General features: G+C 34.8%; 1 long non-coding RNA gene and 1 pseudogene across 1 annotated transcript in view; both read right to left on the reverse strand.

Annotated features, from left to right (window-relative positions):
* Positions 1 to 5835: 5835 nt before the first annotated feature.
* Positions 5836 to 6021, reverse strand: LOC111763054 (U1 spliceosomal RNA; annotated as a pseudogene).
* Positions 6022 to 12819: 6798 nt separating this feature from the next.
* Positions 12820 to 18119, reverse strand: part of LOC131279005 (uncharacterized) — a 57486-nt gene continuing 52186 nt past the window's right edge. Inside the window, exon 3 of the long non-coding RNA XR_009186349.1 lies at positions 12820 to 13122. This is a non-coding gene — a long non-coding RNA (uncharacterized lncRNA). The remainder of the gene's footprint in view (positions 13123 to 18119) is intronic.

Consider the following 18119-nt stretch of genomic DNA (forward strand, 5'->3'; position numbering starts at 1 on the left):
TTATTGTTTATTTATGAGTGATATACTTCAATAAATCTTTTAAAAATATGGACTAGAATGGACTTAACTATTGTACTATGGACTTATGATTATAGCAGTGGAAGAAATTATATCACTGATATGGAAACAGTGGCACTGGAGATGCTGAAGGCATAGAGAGGGAAAAAGAGATGTAATATGGGGGCATTTGGGGGACTTGGAATTGTCCTGAATATCTTTGCAAAGACAGATACAGAATTGAGTGGGAGAGAGTGTACAGTGTAAACAATAATCCATGCTTAGTGGCAATGCTCCAAATGTGTTCATCAATTGTAATGAATATACCATACTAATGAAGTAAGTTACTAATGTGGGGAGGGCTGGGAGGTGTTGGGATTGGGGCATATGGGAATCTCATATTTTTTTGTGTAACATTTTGTGTAATCTAAGTATCTTTAAAAATATTTTTTAATGTATTGAAAAATAAATACGTTAAAAATAAAAAATTACATGTCTTTAAATTTCAAATATATGTTTTATCATATTGTGATTAATTTCTAATTGAATTGTACGATGCCAGAGCACAATCAGTACTATAATGACTGACATTAATGTAGTACATGGTAAATATTCATAAATGTTAACATGCATGCTTGAAAAGAATGTATGTTCTCTAATTTTGGATTCAAGTTCTGTACATGTTCATTGTATATATCTTACTCGTGTTTAATTTCTATACTCTTAAATAAATGTCTGATCTATTAACAAAATTAATGTTTTGAAGTAGCCCACTATCATGTTGAAAATCTCAATTCCTCCTTGAAACTGTCAACAATTGATGCATTTTCTTAAATTTTTACTGCAGTAAATGATATAAAGCACAAAATTTCCCATTTAACCCACATTAAATATACAATTCAGTAGTATTAACTATATTCACTATACTGTGCTACCATCACCAACAACCATTACCCCTCCTTTTTCATCATGTCATGCAGAAACTACTTACCTATTAAGCTTTAACTCCCTCTTCTCACACCACCTCCCCCCAGCTCTGCCCTCCACACCTGGTAATCTATAAACTACCATCTGTCTCTGTTAAGTTTGCTTCTTTTGGATATTTCATATAAACAAGATCATACAATATTTGTCTTTTTGTGTCTGGCTTATCTAACTAAACATTATGCCTTCGAAGTCCACCCATGTTGCAGAACACAGTAAAACATCATTCCCTTTTACAGCTGAATATGCCAGTGTATTTATATACTACATTTTGTTAATCACTCATCCATTGATGGACATTTGGGTTGCTTTCCTCCTTTTGGCTTTTGTAAATAACAATGTACACTAAAACATTAGTGTACAAATATCTGTTTAAGTCCCTGCTTTCCATTCTTCTCAGAATATACCTAGAAGTGGAATTTCTAAGTCATATAGAATTCTATTTTTGATTTTCAAAAAACAACCAAATTGATTTCCACACTGGCTGCACCATTCTACATTGCCACCAGCAAAGTATAAGTGTTTTTCTGTCTCTGAATCCTCACCATTTACTATACCTGTTTTTATAACAGCCATCCCAGTAGATGTGCAGTGGTATATCATTGTGATGTTGATTTGCATTACCCTGATGACCAGTGATGTCAAGGCATTTATATAACATTTACATATCTTCTTTAGAAAAATGTCTATTTAAGTCCTTTACCCAAATTTAATTGGGCTGTCTTTTTGTGATTGAGTTGTAGGAATTCTTTACATATTCTCTATACCAAACACTTAACAACTATATGGATCACAATGATTTTCTCCCATTCTGTAAGTTATCTTTTCACTTTAAAAGTGTCTTTTGATATGCAAAACTTTTCATTTTAATGGAGACCATTTTATCTATTTTTCCTTTTGTTGCTCCTGCTTTTGGTGTCTTATCTAAGAAATGAATACCATATCTATGATTATGAATGCCCACCCACCCTGTTTTCTTCTAGGACTTCTAGGATATTAGCTCTTTTGTTCAGGTACACAATTCAATTAGAGTTAATTTTTTTTATATGGTGTGAGGAAGGGTCTGAATTCTCTCATTTGCATATGGATATCCACTTTTCCAATACCATTTGTTGAAGAGACCATTTTTTCCCCAATTAATTTTGTTGTCACTCTTGCCAAAAGGTTTATTTCTGAACTCTCACTTCTAATCCTAAGAAATATCTTAATGCCAGTACCATGCTGTTTTGATTACTGTAGCTCAGTTGTAAGTTTTTAAATTGGGAAGTGTGGAGATTTCCAACTTTGTTTCCTCTTTGCAATATAGATTTAGCTAAATCATGTAATCATGAGATTACATATGATTTTACAGACTGGCTTTTCAATTACTGTAAAATAAATAAAAATAAAAGGCTGCAAGGATTTTGTTAGGTACTGTGTTGAATCTGTGGATAGTTTTGGGTAATACTGACATCTTAATAAGATTATGTCTGCCTATCCATAAACACAGGATGTCTTAGCAATTATTTAGAACTTTCATTTCTTATAGAAATACTTTGTAGTTTACAGTGTACAAGTCCTTCATTTCCTCAGTTAAATGTATTCCTAAGTGATGTATCCTTTTATGAGCTATTGTGAATGGGAGTCTTTTTTTATTTCCAATTTCAAATATTTTTTGGTGATATATAGAAACAAATGATTTGGAGTTGTTGATATTGTAGCCTGAAACTTTGCTGAATTTATCATTTCCAGTAGACTAATTGTGGATTCTTTGGAATCTCCTATATATAGGATCCTGTCATCTTCAAATAGAGATGGTTTTACTTCCTTGGTTCTGACTTCGGTCTTTTTACCTCTTTTTCTTGCCTAGTTATTCTGGCAAGGACTACAAGTACAGTGGTGAAAGCAAGCAGGCATTCTTGTACTGTTCCTGTTCTCAAGTGGAAGGCATTCAGTCTTTCAACACTGAGTATACAGGTAGCTGAGAGATATGTCCTTAATCAAGTTGAGGAAGTTCCTTCTATTCCTATTTTTCTAAGTGTTTTAATCATGAAAGGATGTTGGATTTTGTCAAAAGCCTTGTCTGTATCAATTGAGATGACCATGTCAATATATTACTCCATTCTATTAATGGGATTATTACATTGGTTGATTTTCTTATGCTAAACCATCCTTGCATTCCTACATCCCACTTGGTCATGATTGTATAATTATTTTAATATACTATTGGATTGGATTTGCTAGTATTTTATTGAGGATTTTTGCATCTATGTTCATAAAGGAAATTGGTCTATAGTTTCCTTTTCTTGTGATGTCATTATCTGGCTTTGATATTAGGGTAACATTTGCTTCATAAAATGAGTTAGGAATAGTTCCATTCTCTTCAATTTTTTGGAAAAGCTTGAGGACTGATGCTTATTCTTCTTTGAATATTTGGTAAAATTTATCAATGAAGCTATGTGGTCCTGGGTTTTACTTTGTTGGGATGCTTTTGATTACTTATTCAATCTCTTTAATTGTTATAGGTATGTTGCAATATTCTATATTTACATGAGTCAGTTTAGGTAAGATGTGTGTTTCTAGGAATTTGCCCATTTCCTCTCAATTATTGAATATGTTGGCATACAGTTTTCAGAGTATTCTTATAATCCATTTCATTTCTGTAAGGTCAATTTTAATGTCTCTCCTTTCATTCTGCATTTTAGTATTTGCATCCTTTCTCTTTTTTCCTTGCTAGTCTTGTTAAGGTTTGTCAATTTTATTGATCTTTTCAGGGAAGCAACATTTTTAAATTTTTTAAAAGAAGCTTTAGATTACATAAATGTTACATAAAAAATATAGGGGATTCACATATGCACCACTTCCTCCCCCTTCCATACTTTCCCACATTAACAATATCTTCCACTAGCACGGTACATTTGTTTCAATTGATGAACAAATATTGAAGTATTGCTACCAACCTTGTACTAAACCTTGTAGTTTAGGGTTTACACTCTGCCCCACACAATTTTATATGTTCTGACAAAATGTATAATGCCTGTATCTGCCATTGCAATGTCATGTAGGACAATTTCAATGTCCTGAAAATGTTCCCATGTTACACCTATTCTTCCCTCTCACTCCCCTCAGAACCCCTAGTGGCCACTGCATCTACATCAATGATAAAAGTTCGTCCATTGCTAGAATAATAGTAAATCTATAACAGAATTATAACAAGTCTATATAGTCCCTTGTTTATTCCCCTATTTTGAGGATTTAGGATGGTAATGCACACTCTGCTTAAAATTGAGAGGGGGCTTACATTCCATGGGGTAGAGGGATGGAATTATCTTGCCTGCAGTTGCAGACATTGTCTCTTCCTTGGGATGGGTGTTGTCCATCATCATCTCCTTGTTAATTGTCCTGGGTGAGTCCAATGAACTGGAGAGTAGGTGTTGCAAGTCTGCTGAGATTCAGGGCTCAACTGGTACATGAACAGATCAAAGATTTAAGTCTCTGGGACATATATTTAACAAGTATAATGCTAATTACAGGTTCAAATAAAAGAGGCAGAAGAGCCATGTGTAGGGAAACTACAAATGGTCTAACTCTGTTACACTGGGGAGCATAAATTCCAAAGTAAGGCCCACTGACTGCCTGTCTGCCCTGCTTATAGTGTTTGGCTGTCTCTAGAGCCTTCAGGAGCCCTAAAGTTTGAGGCACTGTTTACTGTAGCAGTCAATGAGATCCTGCTGAGACATGCATAAGAGTAACCTCTGGAATGACCTCCGACTCACTTTGAAATTTCTTAGCCATAAAAATTCATTTGTATTTAATATTTTCCCCTTTTGGTCAAGGTCTTTTTCCAGATACATTGCTGGCTGGTACTTCCTAATAATCCCTCAGTGCCAGGGAGGTTTATCCTAGAAGTCATGTCCCACACCAGAGGGAAGGTAGTATATTTATATGCTGAGTTTGGCTTAGAGAGAGCAACAAGGAGGCTTTCAGGAGATAACTCTTAGGCAATATATAATACTAGGTTAAGTTTCAATTTCACAAGAAAGGTTCATAAATACAATCATCAATATCAAGGGCCTGGTGTAATGATCTGTCTTCCTTCACTAGGCACTGCCCATTTACTTGGGGGATTCTTGCCACTCTAATAGAGAATGTAGCAGTATTCCCCAGGATGGGAATTCAATATTCTTTTGTTTATTGTGCAGTTTTCCACCCACCAAAACAACACCTCAGGAACACTGGAGCATATTCATATGCCTTAGAGGCATGCCCCAGGTGTACCCCTCCACATACACTGTCCCATCACCAACACCCCATACCTATGATCCTCCTCTGCCACAGTTGTGATCCAAAACCTTTCTAAAAATGAAGCCAAAAAATGATAATATTAATAAAATAACAAATTTTAAAATAACAACAAAAATATTAAAAATTTGAAATGAAAAATTTTTATACATTGTCTTTCATGTAAGATCTATTATGTTGTATATATAGAGACAATTTCTTGCCTATGTTCCCCCACTGTCTTTTTTTTTTCTCTCATTTTATTTTCAAAGAAGCTTTAGGTTACAGAAAAGTCACATAGAAAATATAGGAGATGCCCATATACCTAATGCCCTCCCCCTTTTCCACTCTTCCCTATTAATGACATTCTACATGTGTATGGTACATTTTTAACAATTGATGTACAAATATTGAAGCATTGCTACTAACCATGGTCAATGGTTTACATTATGGTTTACATTTTCCACCATACACTTTTATAAGTTTTGATGAAATTTTGAAAGGCCTGTATTTGTTACTGCAAGATCATGTAGAACAATTCTAATGTCCTAAAAAATGCCCTATGTTCCATCTCTCCCCCTGTTATCAGAACTTATGGCAACCACTAAGTTTCAATTTTTAAAATTTATTTATTTATTTCACCACCATCACAAATTATGCAGTCGAATTTCCAGCATTTCGGAAAATGACAGGAGTCAGCACATATGGAGTACAATGGATAAGCTTTGCCCTGAGAAAACCCCCTTCACGATCATGTTATCTCCCCTGCCAGGTAAGTATTACTAAGTTTCAATTTTAGAAAAATAAGATTTATAGTTACTTGCAATAATATTGAGGGCTGGACATATTGGTCTGTTTTCTTTTATTAGGCACAGTGCCTATGTTCTTGAGAGATTCTTTTCTTTCTAATTGAGAACATAGCAGGGCTCACCAGGATAGGAGTTTAATATTTTCTTGTGTATTGTGTGGGTCTCCACCCACTGAGATAACACACTATGACAAGATGAACACTTAAATATTCCATAAAGGCATGTCCCAGGTGTGCTCTATCCTGCATATCCCTCACACCCAACTCCCTATACTAGTAACCCTCCTCTGCCCTATTTGCCAAAAGAACATTCCCACCAATGTAGTTTTAACCACAGACTTCCAAATCCCTGCTCCTTCCTCCAAGCATTCCCCAGTTACATGGATAGTCCAACCAAATGCCCCCACCCGATTCCCCCTCACAGACCAGCACCACTGAACCCAAGCTCATCACTGCATCACTCTCACACCCATCCACTGCTCAACCACACCCTTCCACCTTATCATAGATTTTGTCCATATGAGCATTGACTCACCACTCTCTATGACCTGCCTCCTGTTAAGCTATCTTCCAGAATCTAGCTCTGTGAGTCTGCTCAATTTGCTTAAGTCATATCAGTGAGGTCATGTAATATTTGTCCTTCAGTGACTGGCTTACTTTATTCAACATAAGGTCTTCCAGATTCATCCATGTTATCCTGTGTGTTAAAACTGCATTTCTTATTACAGCTGAGAAATATTCCATTTATTGTATATACCATGGTTTGCCTATCCATTCATCTGTTGATGGACATGTGGATTGCTTACAATTTTAGGCAATAGTGAATAATACTGCTATAAACTTTGGCTGTGCATATATCTGTTCATGTCCCTGTGTCAATGCTTCTGTGTATCTACCCAGCAGTGGAATGGCTGGATCAGATGGCAGATCTATAGTTAGTTTTTTGAGGATCTGCAAAACTGTCTCCCATAATGGTTGCACCATTCTACATTCACACCAGCAGTAGATAAGTGTTCTCTTTCCTCCACATTCTCTCCAATGCTTGTAGTCCTCTGTTTTCATAATAGCCTCCTGTATAATAGGTGTAAGATGATATCTTATTGTAGTTTTGATTTATATTTACCTAATAACTAAGGATACATCTTTTCATGTACTTTTTAGCAATATGTATTTCTTCTTTGGAGAAGTATCGATTCAAATCATTTGCCTATTTTAAAAATGGGTTGTTTGCCTTTTTATTTTCAAGATTTCTGATATCAGATGACTGTATATGTGAGGATGTATATCAGAATTTTCAATTCACTTCCATTGGTCAGTACGTCTATCCTTGTGCCAATACCATGCAGTTTTGACCACTGTAGCTTTGCAGTATGTTTTGTCAGGTAGTGTGAGTTCCCCCCATTTCATTTTAGTTTGTTAATATCTTTAGCTATTTGGAGCCTCTTGTTCTTCAAAATAAACTTCATAGTTAGCTTTTCCAATTCTGCAAAAAATGCTATTGCAATTTTTATTGGGATTGTGTTAAATCTGTAAATCAATTTGGGTAGGGCAGACATCTTAATGATGTTTAGTCTTCCAATCCATGAACATGGAATATCCTTCCATTTATTTAGGTGTTCTTTGATTTCTTTAAACAATGTTGTGTAGTTTTCTGCATAGAAGTCCTTTACATCTTTAAATTTGAATAAAAAATGATTCTTTTTGTTGCTGTTGTAAATGGATTTTTTTCTTGATTTCCTCCTCAGATTGCTCATTATTGGAGTACAGAAATGCTATGGATTTTTGCACATTGATCGTATATCCTGCCACTTTACTGAACTCGTTTATTAGCTCTAGAAGCTTTGTTGTAGATTTCTCAGGGCTTTCTATGTATAAGATCATGTCATCTGAAAAAAGTGAAATTTTTACTTTTTCCTTTCCAATTTGGATGCCTTTTATGTCTTTTTATTGTCTAAGTGCTAAAGCAAGTATTTCTAACACAATTTTAAATAAGAATAGTGAAAATGAGCATCCTTGTCTTGTCCCAGTTTTTAGAGGGAAAGCCTTTAGCATTTCACCATTGAATATGATGTTAGCTGTGGGTTATGCACATGTAGCCTTTATCATATTGATGAAGTTTCCTTCTATTCCTATCTTTTGAAGTGTTTTTGTCAAGACAGAGTGTGTATTTTGTCAAATGCTTTTTCTGCATCATTAAAGATGATCATGTGATTTTTTTTTCTTTTGATCTGTTAATGTGGTATACCATTGATTAATCTTATTTTGAACCATCCTTGCATACCAGGGATGAAACTCACTTGGTCATGGTGTATAATTTGTTTGATGTGTTGTTAAATACAATTAGCACATATTTTGTTGATGATTTCAGCATCCAATTTCGTTAGAGAGATTGGTCTGTTGTTTTCTTTTCTTGTGGCGTCTTTATGTGGATTTGGTATTAGGGTGATGTTATCATCACAGAATGAGTTAGGCAATGTTCCCTCTACTTTTTTGGAAGTGTTTAAACAGGATTATGGTTAGTTTTTTCCAGAATGACTTACAGAATTCACCTGTGAAACATCTGGTCCTGGGCTCTTCTTAATTGGGAGGTTTTTGATGACTAAGACAATCTCGTTATTTGTGATTGGTCTGCTGAGTTCATCAATTTCTTCTTTCATCAATGAAGGCTGCTCATGTATTTCTAGAAATTTATCCATTTCATCTAAGCTATCCATCTTTTTGGCACACAATTTTTTAAAATATCCTCTTATGATACTCTATTTTTGTGGAATTAGTGGTGATATCCCCTTCCTCATTTCTTATTTCATGTATTCTCTCTTTTTTTCTTTGTTAGTCTTGCTAAGGGTTTGTCAATTTTAATGATTTCCTCAAAGAACCAGCTTTTTGTTTGCATTTTTTCTAGTGTTATCATTTTCAGTTTCATTTAGCTCTGCTCTAATCTTTGTTATTTCCTTCTTTATACTTGCTTTGGGATTAGTTTGTTGTTCTTTTTCTCATTCCTACAGGTATGCAATTAGGTCTTTGATTTTAGCTCTTCATTCTTTTTTAAGGTAGGCATTTATGGCTATAAATTTCCCTCTCAGCACTGCTTTTGCTGCATCCCTTAGGTTTTGATATGTTGTGTTCTCATTTTCATTCACTTCCAGGTAGTTACTGATTTCTTTTGCAATTTCCTCCTTAACACACTGATTATCTAAGATTATGTTGCTTAACTTCCATATCTTTGTGCCTAATCTGGTTCTCTGGCCCTTACTGATTTCCAGCTTCATTCCATTGTGGTCAGAGAAATTATTTGTATAAATTAAATCTTTCTGAATTTTTTGAGAGTTGTTCTGTGGCCTAGCATGTGATCTGTCCTGGAGAGTGACCCATGTGTGACAAAGAGGCAATTTTTGGTTTCATTGACTCTAGATTGTTTTCCTATTTTCCATTTCATTTATATTCATTGTAAAATTTACTATCTTCTTTCCACTTACTTTAGGTTTAATTTTCTCTTCTTAGATATGAATTTCCTCTTCTAGATATGACGTTAGGTCATTGACTTGAGATAGTTCTTTTTTAATATAGGTATTCATAACTACAAATTTCCTTCTGAAAAGTGCCTTTAGTGGGTCCCATAAGTTTTGGTATGTTGTGTTCACATTTTTATTCATCACAAGACATTTTCTAATTTCCCTTGTGGTTTCCCTCTTTGACTCTTTGATTGTTAGAAAGTATCTTCTTTTAACTCCCATATATTTGTTGATATTCCAGTATTCTAATGATCTCTACTTTCATTCATTTGGGGTCAGAGAAGATGATTTGTATAACTTCAATCTTTTAAAATTTATTGAGACATGTTTTGTGACCAAACATGTGGTCTATCCTGGAGAATGACCCATGTGCACTTGAAAAGAATGTGTATTCTGCTGTTGTTGGATGCAATGTTCTGTACATATCCGTAGGATCTAGTTCATTTATAGTATTGGTCAAGATCTTTAAAGTGCTGCAGTGGGTCTGTGAAGTCTTGGTCACTGTATTTGTGTGTTCAATTAAACTGCTGGTGTGGGTGGAACTGCAGTGAATGATTGCAGTAGGAAGTATCCAGACCAGGAATACATCTGTGAGTCAAATAAACCTGGCAGATCTGAGAATGGGGAAGAGGTCTGGACCAATAAATACATCTTGCCTCTCTTTTATCTTTTTTAGATGTTTGCTTTATTTGTTTTTCAATTCAGCATTCATTGAGTTTTTTCCATTCTTAATTGTTCCACAGAGTCCAGTGAGTTGAACCTGTTGTTTTATTTAGCTGTTTCTAAGAGGGGATGTTTACAGGCATTTCTTATACTGCCATTGTTCAATTTATACTTTTTGAAGTTGTTATTAGGTACAAATAAATTTGGAATTTATCACACATTTTAGTGTAAAATATATGAAGAGAAAGTTATATGATGACCCCTTTATCACTAATGCCTTTTGCTTTTAAGTCTATTTTATCTAATACTACTACTGTTATACCAGATTTATTTTCTTTGTATTTTTCTTGGTGTGTATTTAATCCTTTTAATATATCAAGGGAAAATGATGTCCCCTTAATGTCCCTTCTTATTAAACTACATATCTACCAATTAATTAAATGAAATGAGCTATGGGTTATAAAGTTGACCTAGTCCTGAAAATTAAAAAGCAACACTAATTGGTAAAACATCTGTAAAAACTAATTTCAGGATAACAAAATAGGACTATGGAGTTGTCAGTGAAATGGAATAGAGGAAAATAAGTCTATCAGTGCCACTACACTAACAACCATCCCTGCCCTCCTAGCTAGATATATTTTAAAGCAATTTGAGCACAACTCATTTACTTAAAAAAAGTAACACCACTTGAGTGAGAAGTCCTAGCACAATTTAAACCCAAGACATATTTCAAGTCATGCTCCAAAATCAACTTGACTCAGGAAACGGACTTGGCCCAGTGGTTGGGGCATCCGTCTACCACATGGGAGGTCCGCAGTTCAGACCCTGGGCCTCCTTGACCCGTGTGGGGCTGGCCCATGTGCAGTGCTGATGCACGCGGGGAGTGCCCTGCCACGCAGGGGTGTCCCCCGCATAGGGGAGCCCCATGTGCAGGGGGTGTGCCCCATGAGGAGAGCCGCCCAGCGCGGGGGAGAGTGCAGCCTGCCCAGGAACGGCACTGCCCATACTTCCCATGCCGCTGACGACAACAGAAGCAGACAAAGAAACAAGATGCAGCAAATAGACACAGAGAACAGACAACCGGGGGAGGGGGGAAATTAAATAAATAAATCTTAAAAAATAAAATAAAATAAAATAAAATAAATAAAATAAATAAAAAAAACAACAAAATCAACTTGACTATATTTATCAAAGAAGCAAACCAGTCCAGATGGTTGCTATTCAAATTGAAGGCTCATTTAGGACTCTAATATGTCTTTGATGGAATGAAATAGTGATTTGGCTAACAATGCCAGGAAGTAATACAATAAATTATCAAGATTCCAGGTCTTTTTGGAGACTGCTCACTGAATCAAATTAGTGTCAAAAAGGTTGGACAGATTTTTCCAAGGAGCTAAAATTAGCTTTTCTGCTCTGTATTATGCCAAAGATTTATAAGTACAAAGTGAAATTAGTTATACTAGGAGATAAGAGCCTGGTTTCTAAGTCTTTTCACTATGACCGAAGAGTTGTATAATCTTGGACAGCTCTTTGGGCCTAAGTTATGTTACTTCTAAAATGAATGTTGGAATAAAAACATATCAACTATCTTCAAAACCTACCTACAGGACTATGAGTCTAGACAATTCCTAGGGGACAGCATCATAACTGACAGTACAAGTGGCTACAACATCAAATTGCTACATGAAATATAAGAAACGAAAATTCTGGTAAAGCAAGATTTTCCAAAGATAACCTAAAAAACATCCAGGAATATTCTAAGACACTCTTTTATAAAAGGAAACTTTAAAAGATATAAAAATTCATCCAGGATAGGTCATAAAATTTAGGCCATAAAATTTAGGGAAAAAAAAAGAATACATACATAAATAATGGACTCGGTTCTAGAAGGGAGAGAATAAGGTTATATAAAGAATCTACTTGGGACATTCTATGACATTGCTTACTTTCAAATGATCTCTCTACAAGTAGAAAATCATAGTAATCAAAGAAAAAGTATTATTCGTAGGCTGATAGCTAAAAATCTGTCCTAAGAGTAAGAGATTCCTATCCAGAAATGTGACTTTAAATATAACAGAGGACTGAACAGTTTCCTACATGAGAGAAGAGCCAAACTGCCATGTCACTTTTCAAAGCTGCATTACTGCCAGGCAGGCATGGGGATACTGAATGAATTGAGAAGTTGGGGGAAGCAGTGTTTGCTCTTGGTACTGACTTTTCTCTCTAATAATGAAGGAACGTATAGGAAGTGAGTATGAGGACAGCATCATCATAGAAGTCTCAATGCTTCAGTGCATTAGATAAAGGAAAAAAATACAAGGCACCCACAAGATGAGAATGCATTTCCTCTTTTGTGTTCTGTAATATTGGCAGTATCTCCACAAGGCAGGTAATATGTTAAAGCAAGGCTTATTACCACCAATTTTTCACATTCCTCTACTCTTCTGCTTTGAAGACATCGTATCACACTGTCTTCATTAATTAAAAGGCCATCCACACTATATCTACGCATGCCTCCTACTTCATGTGAAACTTATCATGTATCTCTATTAGTAGCACAAAATAAGATCAATACTAAAATACGTAAATTCAGGGTAGAATTGAAAGGGTTTTTCTTCACGTTTTTGTTTTCTTTACAGTTGTAAAACATTTCCATTCCTTCAAATTCCTAATTGGGTCATCTTCAACATCAGAGTGACACAGAATGGAAAAGCTAACGTGGTGAGGAGAGGACGGGGTCAGTGATTTAGGTAATAGGCACAGTCAATGAGCACAGGTCCCTCTTCTTGAGTTTTACCTCCCGAGTCATTAAGCTATGTGTTTCCTGACTTGATGCAGGCCAAGTCTCCAGGGAATTCAGGTCTTCCTTAACAGGGTCATCTCCCTCAGGAGCCTTTCCTGAACAAAGAGAAGACAAGACATGATCAAATGGGAAAAAACACACAGATGGAAAGATTAAGCCTAAATGAGAAAGTCATGCTACTCAGGGAAATTGTTTTAATCTACCCCTCTATTCTAGAATCATATCATCTTTATCTCCTATATTAATTTCTTTTCCCCCTGCTTTGACAAAATCAAATAGCAAAGATAATCTTTCCTCCAGGATGAGCCTCAGGAGTTTTATTTTTAAGTAGTTCTTTTGTTCCTAAAGGCCATATTATTTAAGAAAGTACTTTTCAGGTAAATCGTAGATATATACAACCTTGTAAACCTATACATTAGGATCTAAAGAACACAAATCTTTTGTGTTTCAGAGTCTACCTTTTGGATCAAGAATACTGTGCTCCATAAGTCTCACTTAAACATTTGTATTACCAATAATATATAAATTAGTAAATTCTTAATCTTTATAGAAAGTTGTTTAAAGCTTTATTAAAGATCATAATATCATTACAATGAGACTTGATTGCTGGGTTTATTATAGGATTGTTACTACTTATTTTGTTAATTTCACTGTATGGACTCTTTCTGATAAGAGGCCAAGCGAGAGAGTTTTCTCTGATTTCAGAATTCAGTTCTCAGAATATATTATGGCAGCCTTAAATACTATGATTTAGAAATTTTGTGATAAAGTAAAAATCAAGAATGACAACATCAACAATAAAAAAGACAAGCACATTGGAAACTAAAAAGAGCATTCATTAATTTGTGTTAAAAAAAAAGAAATTATAAACTATTATAACACCTGAATTAAAATTTAAATATATAATACTAAGAAATATCAATGAAAGGACAACATACCAAAATAAAGGTGAAGGAACTAAAGCAGTGTATAAAGGAGAACAGTATAACTTTAAGTGTGTTGCTAAAAAAGACAGAAAAAATGAATAAAAATGAATTCTGTATTTAATGATAAAGACCAAGCAAAGAATAAATAAGTAAATCCAAAGAAAGCAGAAAGGAAAAAATAATAAAGAATAGAATATAACAAATAGAAAACAAGCTAAAAGAAAAAAACTAGCAAAACAACAAAGAATAGTTCTTTACAAACAACTTTAAAAATACACAAAACTTTGTCACTATTAACCAATGGAGAGAAAAAACACAATTAAAAGTAGGAATAAAAAATGGCACAGGAACAGATGGTATGATCATTTTTTAAAATAATAAACAAATATTATGAACAACTTTATGAAAAAGTTGATGAAATGGACATTTTATAGAGAATTATAAATCATAAAAATTTACTCTAGAGTTTCAAAAGGACAAAAAATAATAAGCATTTAAAAAGTTGGCACAATAATAAAAAGCTCACTCCTTAGGGAGAAAAAGCCACCTGGCCCCCAACAGGTATCCAGAAGAGGCTTTATCAAACTTTTAATGAACAAAAATACCTTTCTTCTATAAATACTTTCTGAAAATTTTTAGAGTTAATTTATATTAAAAGTTAGTATAATTCTAACACAAAAATTAAAAAGGTAAAATTATTAGCCAAATAAGGAAAAGTTTTAGCCACGTTCAGTTATGAACAATAATATAAAAGTCCTGAATAATTTATTACTAAATGAAGCAGTAGAAAAAAATGCATCTAGACTAAACCTTGTCACAAGAAATCATTTGAAAAATTCAATAGCCATTCGAGCTAGAAATAGAAGAGAACTTCTTTGACTTACAATGAAGGTTTATCTATCCAAAATGTTGAGCCAACATGAAAATTAATGATAAAACTTTAGACATTATTATTTTAAAGAAAAGGCAAGGGTTCCTATCACCACCCTTTCTTAATATTGCTAATATAGAGGGTTCAGGCAAAGTGAAATAAGTAAAACAAACAAACAAACAAACAAACAGGCCCATAAGGAATGGAAATGAAGCAAGTAAGCTTATTTGCAAACACTTTAATTGTCTTCATAGAAAATTAAAGAGACTGTACAGTAAAACTACTAGAAAAAATAAGAAAGTTTGACAGAAGAACTGATATAAGATAAATAAATTAGGAGCATTCCATAATAACCAGATACAGTTATAAAAGAAAATATGATTCCCAATAGAAACAAATAGTATAAGGTAACTAGAAATAAATTTAACCAAAATTATATAGTGACAATTGCAACATTTTATTGAAGAGCACAAAAGATAGATTACATGGAAAGGGTCTAATCATGTAGGAGAAAACTCAACATCATAATAAAGGCAACTATCCCCCAAATGGATCCATAGATGCAATGCAATTCCAATCAAAGTTCATGTAGAATTTGCACACATGTACACATGGGTGTGAGTATGTAGACAAACTGACTCTAAAGTTTATGCTATAGAATACAAGGTCTAAGAACATCAAAGACAACTTTGGAAAAGGAGAAAGTACTGGAGAAATTTGCCCTACTACTACCAGATACTGAAACCACTGCATAATAACCAACTTTTAAAGTAACCCCTCCCTTACCAGCTTGCAGAAGTTTGTTTCCCTTTTCGTAGAACTCGCACTTCCTTATGAAGTTACCTATACCTAATTTTAATAGTAAAAATCACAACCATTCAACATGCTAAGCTGCCATTTTTAAAAGTGCAATGCATTAACTAGCATAACTTGTAGCAGCACAGGCTCCACTTAATCCTGCCCCATGACCCATGTCATCTTATCTAATCCTGTATTACTTCCCTAGACCAACCCTCTCCAAACCATTTAAGAATCTCAAACCTCTTCAGCTCGGGGAGACAGATTTGAGCTTGTCTCCTGTCTCCTTGCTATGGTGCTTTGCAAAAAACCCTCTTCTTGAAATCCAAGTATCAGGTCATTGATTTCTGTGGGCTTTGGGCAATAAGCCCATTCAGGTGGTATAATCTGGTGATCCCAGTCTTAAATATCTTTACTGGAGGCCCTGTGGCTCCTGTGGGACAGAGATGCCCAGTCACTGATCCTGCACGGCCACCTATCCCAGTTACTTTACAGGCTCGATGGACAGTACTCTCTTGTACTCCTGCCAGTGTCACTGGCCCTGTTGTGCAGTTCCATTTCGAGGGGAGTTACAGATACAGGTACAGTCATCTTCTGGTGAGTAACTTCATTGTAGTGCCTACTCTTTGGTGAAACCAATTAATTCATTTTGGTTTTCTGGTTATTGGCTGTTAATCAAAATTGTGGTTCAAGTTCCACATTAGCTCTGCTCTGGTTGCTGGGTACAGGTCCCAGGCTTGTGAGAGGTAGCCACTGAAGTACTCACAATACAATTTTCATATTCTGGTTCTGCTTTCTGGTATTTCTGATTTAATCAGTTTAATTCTGTGTACACCTTAATTTAGCATGCTGAAAAATATAATCATGAGAAATGTTAGCAGTACTGATGACTATAGTCCTTTGGAATTTGTTTGAGATCATTGGTCTATGTTCAGTTATGAACCAATGAAAAAGAAAAAGATGAAATTCTTTTGTAATACTCCCTGGCCTCAATACAAATTTGAATCTAGAGAAAAATGGTCAGAAAATGTATTTCTTAAGTTTAGACTGTAAAAGAGAAGAGAACTAAAAATAAATCCCAAAAGCTCATGTCTTTGTATCAGAATGAGAATTTACAGAAAAAGGTACAAAATTATAATTTAAGCTAACAAGTTTTATATCTCTGCATTTCTGTGTTTCTGTATCTGACTCATGGCTAAATATTTTAACTGGCAGTGGATTTGGCCCAGTGGTTAGGACATCTGTCTACCACATGGGAGGTCCGTGGTTCAAACCCCAGGCCTCCTTGACCCATGTGGAGCCAGCCCATGCGCAGTGCTGATGCACGCAAGGAGTGCTCTGCCACGCAGGGGTGTCCCCACGTAGGGGAGCCCCATGTGCAAGGAGTGCACCCCATAAGGAGAGCCGCCCAGTGCAAAAGAAAGTGCAGCCTGCCCAGGAATGGTGCTTCCCACACGGAGAGTTGACATAGCAAGATGATGCAGCAAAAAGAAACAGATTCCCGTGTCACTGACAACAACAGAAGTGGACAAAGAAGAACACGCAGCAAATGGACACAGAGAAAAGACAACCGGGGTGGGGAGAGAAATAAATAAATAAATCTTTAAAAAAAAAAGATTTTAACTGATGCTACATGGTTTTTTATTTGCGTCTGTCTGTTTGATGCACATTTTCCTACCTCCAAATGGTAATATCAAATTAAGAATAAAAAAATTCTTAGGAGACCTCCATTCAAATTGCTTAAAAATAAATGTGTGCTAATATACATATATGTGTTTACATATATACATATGAAAATATTAAAAATACACACAGATGTATATGTAAATTGGTACCCTGGATTTCCAGGAATTAGGGACATCAAACTTATATCCTTCAGACTCTTCCTGTCTTCCTTGTCTATGTCCTGGCTTACTCAACCTCCCCTTCTATAGTGATAAGATTCATCAAACCCTACTGAAGACTCAAAGGGTATTACAAATAATTCAGTCTTATTTCAGACTTAGGAGCCTGGATATCTTTACCATTTAATTTAAGGACTGCGGGCGAAGGTCATACAGAAATCTAGATGTACAAAATTATTTGAAGAAGTGACAAAAAAGAATGGAAAGAAGCTGGCTACTTTTATAAGCCTGACATTAAATCATAGCTTTAAACCAGTCCTCCCTAATTGCCTCCAGAAAACTATTTCAGAAATTATTCATACTGTATCTCACTGGAATACTAATAAAATGGCAAAGTGAGGAAAGTAATATTTTTGAAAACCGTAACTAAAATAGCTATGTCCTCTGTACTACCATGTTAATTGCAATACAAACATAAAATTTTATTCTACTTGGGTATATTCTCCCTAAATTTATACAGATTTACTGATAAAATAAGCCTGCATTATGGCTATTAGATCTTAAAATTATGAAAAAAGTTAATTTCTGTTTAATGTAACTGAATTATTTTTAAAAACTTTATTTCAAATATAATTATTTTTGTAGGATGTTTG

The sequence above is a fragment of the Dasypus novemcinctus genome, chromosome 6, assembly GCF_030445035.2.
Source record: "Dasypus novemcinctus isolate mDasNov1 chromosome 6, mDasNov1.1.hap2, whole genome shotgun sequence".
NCBI classification, from domain to species: Eukaryota; Metazoa; Chordata; class Mammalia; order Cingulata; family Dasypodidae; genus Dasypus; species Dasypus novemcinctus.